The sequence below is a fragment of the Phyllostomus hastatus genome, unplaced genomic scaffold, assembly GCF_019186645.2.
Source record: "Phyllostomus hastatus isolate PE091 unplaced genomic scaffold, TTU_PhHast_1.1 phas_scaffold_12, whole genome shotgun sequence".
In the NCBI taxonomy this organism is placed as follows: Eukaryota; Metazoa; Chordata; class Mammalia; order Chiroptera; family Phyllostomidae; genus Phyllostomus; species Phyllostomus hastatus.
The window spans coordinates 3,770,902-3,777,178 of record NW_025334007.1 but is presented as its reverse complement, the minus strand read 5'-3'; the positions used below and the strand labels follow the sequence as shown (position 1 = coordinate 3,777,178).

At 41.9% G+C, this 6,277-nt stretch overlaps 1 pseudogene; it reads left to right on the top strand.

Moving 5' to 3' along the window:
- The first annotated feature begins 699 nt into the window (after positions 1-699).
- LOC123829913 lies at positions 700-1,719 on the top strand (annotated as a pseudogene).
- Positions 1,720-6,277: the final 4,558 nt, after the last annotated feature.

The following is a 6,277-nucleotide window of genomic DNA, read 5'->3' as shown; positions in this document are numbered from 1 at the left end:
AGAGAGGGGAGCTCCTTAGTCTGTAGTTCTAGTCACCAGTTAAAGAGAAGGGAGAGGTGCCAGTACTCACAAGAATCCAAGCTGAGGAACTTGACTGAGACCTGCAGATCCACATGGAGTCAGAAGACAAAACGACCTACTAAATTCTCAGCACTGTGTGTCCCATGATATGCACGAGGACTGAGGTTCCTCTCTAGTTCCTTCTCCTGGGTCCCAGGGGGTGTTGCGTTATCAATGTCAGAGTAGCAGGGGTAAAGGTACCCAAACTTTGCCCAGAGTTGACGTGACAATAATGTTGATGAACTGAGAAGACTTCACATGCCAGACAAAAATGGATACACTGATATCACCAGCTGTCACTTGAGTAGAATCAAGGCACTCTAGTATGATGTAACATGAACCTCTCTCTAAAGGTTCAGTGGTCCCACTATGTTATTCTTAGCACACAGAACAGAAGAGAGACCATTGAGGAATGTGAGGACATGTCATATCATACCACTGGGGCTTCTGGAGAACAGAAGCTTTGTGGGTTTCTAGATTAGCACCCTCAAGGAAGCCTGCAGAGGCAGCCTTCAATAAAGCCAAGGTGGAATCTACCTGTTGAAGATGCTCACATCCTCTCATTCTCCATCCACCAGGTGCCAAAATCACCTCTTTACTGCCCTACACTCCTGTCTGCTGTCCTGAACCACAGTCATCATGCCTCGTGGTCACAAGAGTAAGCTCCGTGCTCGTGAGAGACGTCACCAAAACAGAGCTGAGGCTGCTACAGAAGAGGAAGAAGAGGCCACTTGCTCCTCCTCCTCTGTTCTGGGGGATGCTCCCTCAAGCTTCACTGGTGCTGGCCCTCCCCAGGCATCTCTGAGTGATCCAGCCACCAGCAGTACCGCTGCAGGTGTGTCATGTGAAAGATCTGCTGGAAAAGCCAAAGGCCATGATCTTAAAAGTAAATGTTCGTCCCAGGCCTCAGCTTCCACTCGGAGCTCTGGTCAAGTTGTTCTAACTGAGAAGGCAAGTAAGTTGTTAGAGTACCTGCTATATCAGTATATAATGAAGGAGCCTATTACAAAGGCAGACATGCTGAAGTTAGTCCAAAAATCATGTAGGAAGAGCTTCCCTGAGATCCTCAGGAAGGCCTCTGAGTAGATAAATCTGCTCTATGGCCTACAGTTAAAAGAAGTCGAGGCCAAGGGAAACTCCTACACCCTTGTTGACAATGAAGGTGACACCAGCGATGGGGGTCTGAGCAGAGGCTGGAGATTTCCTATAAGAGGGATTCTGATGCCTCTCCTAGGTGTCATCTTCTTGAATGGCAACTGCGCCTCTGAGAATTTGATCTGGGAATCCTTGAAAATTATGGGCATTTATGATGGAAAGAGTCACTTCACTTTTGGGGAGCCAAGGAAGCTTATCACCCAAGATTTGGTGCAGGAAGAATACCTGGTGTACTGGCAGGTGCCCAACAGTGATCCTCCACGCTATGAGTTCCTTTGGGGTCCAAGAGCTCATGCTGAGACCAGCAAGATGAAAATCCTGGAATTTTTGACCAAGCTCAATGATAACGACCCCACTGCCTTCCCCACCCATTATGAAGAGGCTTTGAAAGATGAGGAGGAGCGAGCTCAAACCAGAGCCCAAGCTGAAACCAGGGCTGGATGTCCTTCCAAAGCCAGTGGTTGCCCCACAGCCAAATCCAGCCAGTACCCATACCCTGAGTGACATTGAGATGGTGTCTTCATTTCTTAGTTGTAAAAGCCTGTTAAGCAGTTTCCTAATATGCAAAATATCCTGTTTGCTTACCTTTGTGAGGTTGTTGCATTTTGAAAAAGGTGTGCTTTAGGAAAGAATGTTCCCTTAGATTCAGAATATGTTTATAAATGACATGGATCACACATTTATTACCATATATCAGGTTAGGAGTAAGAGTTTTGTTTTTGAAATACAAATTGGCAAGCTGTGAAACATTTTTGTGATCCAGAACAAGATAACATGGTTTTCTGGTAGTAATATCTTTAGCTACACGAAAGAAGTTTAAGTTAAAATAGGAGCAGTGGATAGATAGATATATAGGTGGATAGATACATAGATAAATGAAGAAAAATTAGCTGCTTTTTAAAAATTCTTTTTCAATTGCAGTTGGCATAGTGTATTCTGTTAGCTTCAGGTATACGGCATAATGATTAGAAATTTTAAAAAAATATGAAGTGTTTCCCCCATAAGACTAGTACATCTGAACCATATATAGTTATTATAATGTTATTTACTATATTAGCTATGCTGTACCCAGCTGGTCTGTTACAGCCAAGGCAGGGACATAAACTGCACGTCCCATCTGTACATGAATGGGTAAAGAAGATGTGGTACATATATAAAACTGGTCACTTCTCATTTTCCTTACTATATTTAGTCTTTTGTTGTGTAAGTGTAAAGCTGTGTACCTGGATTTGCTTCTGTTTTCAAACATGTTTGATAATATAAATGATAGTGAATCAGACCGCTTGGTTCATGACTTTTATTTGACACACGCATTAATGGAGCATGAGCTCTTTGGAAGTCTTTGTGCCAGCACTGGGAGTGTTTAGGCAAAGGAGACCCTGCCTCTGCCCATGCAGTTTGATTGTAGGAGAAGCTGTCATTACCGAAGAGGGTGAGATTCTCTCTACTTCTTAAGGAACAAGTGAAAAGTAAAGTGGGGCTTTAGATAGCATACTACCTAGCCTTTGTCACTAAGCAGAATTTAGTGCCCTTGGGAGGACAAGGGGTGGGTGACCCGGGGCCATACCCAGTTGCTTCTGTCACCCTGAGTGAGGTATGAGGTGAAGTCTCATGTTGTGGTCGGAAATGCTTGTTGCCCAGTATCCCTCATGTGCACGGACACCTCCCTGACTCCTATTTTGAGGTAATTTTCAAGTGGTGTTCTAGCAACAGAAAGTCCATTTAGGGTCAGAATGGAAGCCTATAAATGACAGAGATCACAGACTTACTGTTGTGTGTCGGAGTGAGAGTTTTGGTTTCTCAAGTTCAGCTTGAAAATCCTTAAAGTCACCTTTGTGACCCTGAAGAAGACAGTGTAGAATTCCATTCAGGCTATGTTTGGTAATGTGGAAAAAAACTCAAACAGATCTGATGAGAACATAGAGTGGTAGAAGAAATGTAAAGTTTGTCAGTTATGGGTTTGCCTTACTCCATTCAGTCTGTCTTTTCTTAAATTTAAAAGATATTTACCTGTATATCCCTACATTATTCAAAAATGTATGAGTTCAAGGGGAATGTAAATTGATGCAGCCACTATGCCTCAAAAAGTTAAAAATAAAACTACCATATTCTGCAGCAATAGCACTATTGGGTACTTAGGTAAACGAAATCCCTAATGTGAAGGAATATAGGTACCCCCATGTTCATTGCAACAGATTCACAGTAGCCAAGACATGGAAAAAAACCTCAATAACCATTAATGAAGGCATATATAAGGGAAATGTGATACTTGCACACACACCCACCTACACTCAGAAAAAGATATATCCATCAACCATAAAATAAGAAAGAATTCCTGGTATTGGTGACAGAACATGCTTGGTGAAATAAGGGGTAATTTTCAAATGGTGCTCTTTCATTAGAAACTTTTGTTCAAAAGACAGAGATAAATACTGTGTAGTATCACATATATGTGGAATCTTTAAAACACACACACTGATAACTCACAGATCGAAGAGATTGGTGCTTGCACGGGGGTGGGAGGGTGGAAGGTGGGCGAAACTGGTGAAAGTGGCCAAAGGTGCAAAGTTTCCATTATATAATAAGCAACACCCAGGGATGGAATGTACAGGATGAAATGGCTTTAGGATACGAATGTTTTGAGACTTGAAAGGAGTTTACACTAAAATAAGTGGGAGCAGTAGATACATAGATACACAGATGAAGTAAAAATTGGCAACTTTTAAATTGGCAAATTTTTCAATTGCAGTTGACATAGAATATTATTTTAGATTCAGTGTCCAACATAGTGATGAGACACTTACATAACTTACAAAGTGTTCACCCTTATAAGTCAAGTACCCATCTGAACCATATGTGGTTATTACAATGTTATTGACTATTTTACCTATGCTGCAGCCAGCACTATCTGTTACTACTGAGTCATGAATGCAAAATATGCATTCATCCATAGACAAATGGTTAAAGAAGTGTGGTACATATATAAAATCGATTAGTTGTTTTTGCTTTCCACCTTTAGTCTTTACTTGTGTAAATTTAAAAGATTACCTGGATTTGCTCATCTTTTTCAAGAACGTTTGAGAATATAAATCATAGTGAATAAGACCTTTTGGTTCATGGCTTTATTTTATACAATCATTAATGAGCTCTTTGGAACTCTTTGTGCTTGCACTGAAGATGTTTAAGCAAAGAAGACCCTGCCCCTGCCCATGAAATTATAGACCATAGGAGAAGCTATCATTACCAAAGAGGATGAGATACTCTCTACTTCATATGGAACAAGTGAAAAAGAGTGAAGAGGGGGAGGGAGATAGCATATTACTTACTTTGCATTGCTAAACACAATTTTATCCCAATGGGATGTTTTCTATTTTCTAGAACAGTACTTATATTCTAATATCCCTTAAATGTAAAAAAAAATCCAGCTGAATGGATAACATCCAAGGTCAGAGATAATCATAATAATCACTACCATTTTCTAATGTCTCAATCCAGGACAGGCACAGTGACAGATGCTTTCCATACATTACATATAGTCCAGTAGTCCCAGAAGACAGGTCTCATCAGATTCATTCTACAGTGGCAAGTCTTAGGCTCATAGAGGTAGAGCTTGGTAATGTTCCAAAATTCCTGGAACTTGTAAATAGCAAGGCTGGAACTAGACTTCCGGTCTAAATTTCAATAAGCCCACACTGTTCTTCTCCTCCCACCCGAGACACAACCTGTACCTCTTATTTCCATTTTCTTCTCAGTACTCCAAAATATGTCTCTGGCATGCCTGAGATTCCACTCTGCTGAAGACCCAATAGAAGTGATTAAAGGAATGGCTTGGTTCCAAAACTACTGGGTTGGAATATATAACCAGAACAATAAGAATACCATTATAATTGAGAGATATAAATATGTAAATGAAAGACAGTGTTCTGTGATAGCATGATCATCTACATTTTCAACATTATTAGATAACCTCAAAAGATGAGGGGCTCTCAAAATTATCATGGAAAGCCTTGTCCCTGTGAAAAGTAAGTCTGTCAGAACAGAAGTTACCTGAGAATCCCCATCTGGATGATAAAGACAGAAACAGATCTATGTGTTTCCCCAGCAGCTCACCACCTGTCCAAGGACTCCTACCTAGTTCCACAGTTTTCTCCTGGACAGGGAGCCATTCATTCCCTGCAAGTGTTCAGAGTGGTGACTGCTTAAGAGTTTGCAGAGATATGGAATTTTCCAGGAAATGTTTAATCCAAGAGATAGGAACCAAAAAGAGGGCCTCATGTAGGGGCACAGCAACACCCCAGAATATAGAAGGTCACAGGGACACCAGTCCCTTCTGCCTCAAATACAGAGTCTGAAAAACAACTGTCAGGCTTAACATACCCTCCCTTCTTATTCTGGCGTCTCAGGGGCATGAGAGCCTGGTCGGAGGGCAGAGTTCTCAGGTCAGTAACAGAAGGAGTATCAGGTTCTCATAGAAATGACAGCAATAAACCTTAATAAGGCTGACGAAGCACCCAGCCAGAACAATAAGATCCCATAAAGTTCCATCCTGAGGTTCAGAAGAGTCTTGGTTGCTTGTGGCTAACACCGACTTTCAATTCAGGTCCCTGGAAGGTGAGTATTTTGTCTGCGGGATATAAGCTCAGATCAGCAGAGAGTGCAGACGCAGCAAGGGTGAGGAGTCAAAGTAAAGACCTTGCTTGATGACAAATTAACATCACAATTGGCAGGGTTATAAGGAGTCCCTCCTCTGCTGTTATCCTTGGGATGCATGGGCAAAAACAGGCAGGCTCAAGTCCCCCTTGGATTCTGCCTGGAACCTGTCAAAGAGGTGAGAGCATTGGTTTACAGGCTGGGTCTTCAGCAGAGTGGAATCTCAGGCATGCCAGTGTCATGGCAAAAATCCTGTATGAGGAACAAAGCAAGCAACTGCTTTGTAACAAGTATGTCTTTAGAATGTTCTGCTCTGGAGCTGCACATTGAAGGTCAAAGGTGGGGCTTCCAGATCAGGGTTACTCCTTCTTTCCTGAAAGGGGATGGTCTCAAGGGCTTAATATCCTTGGTC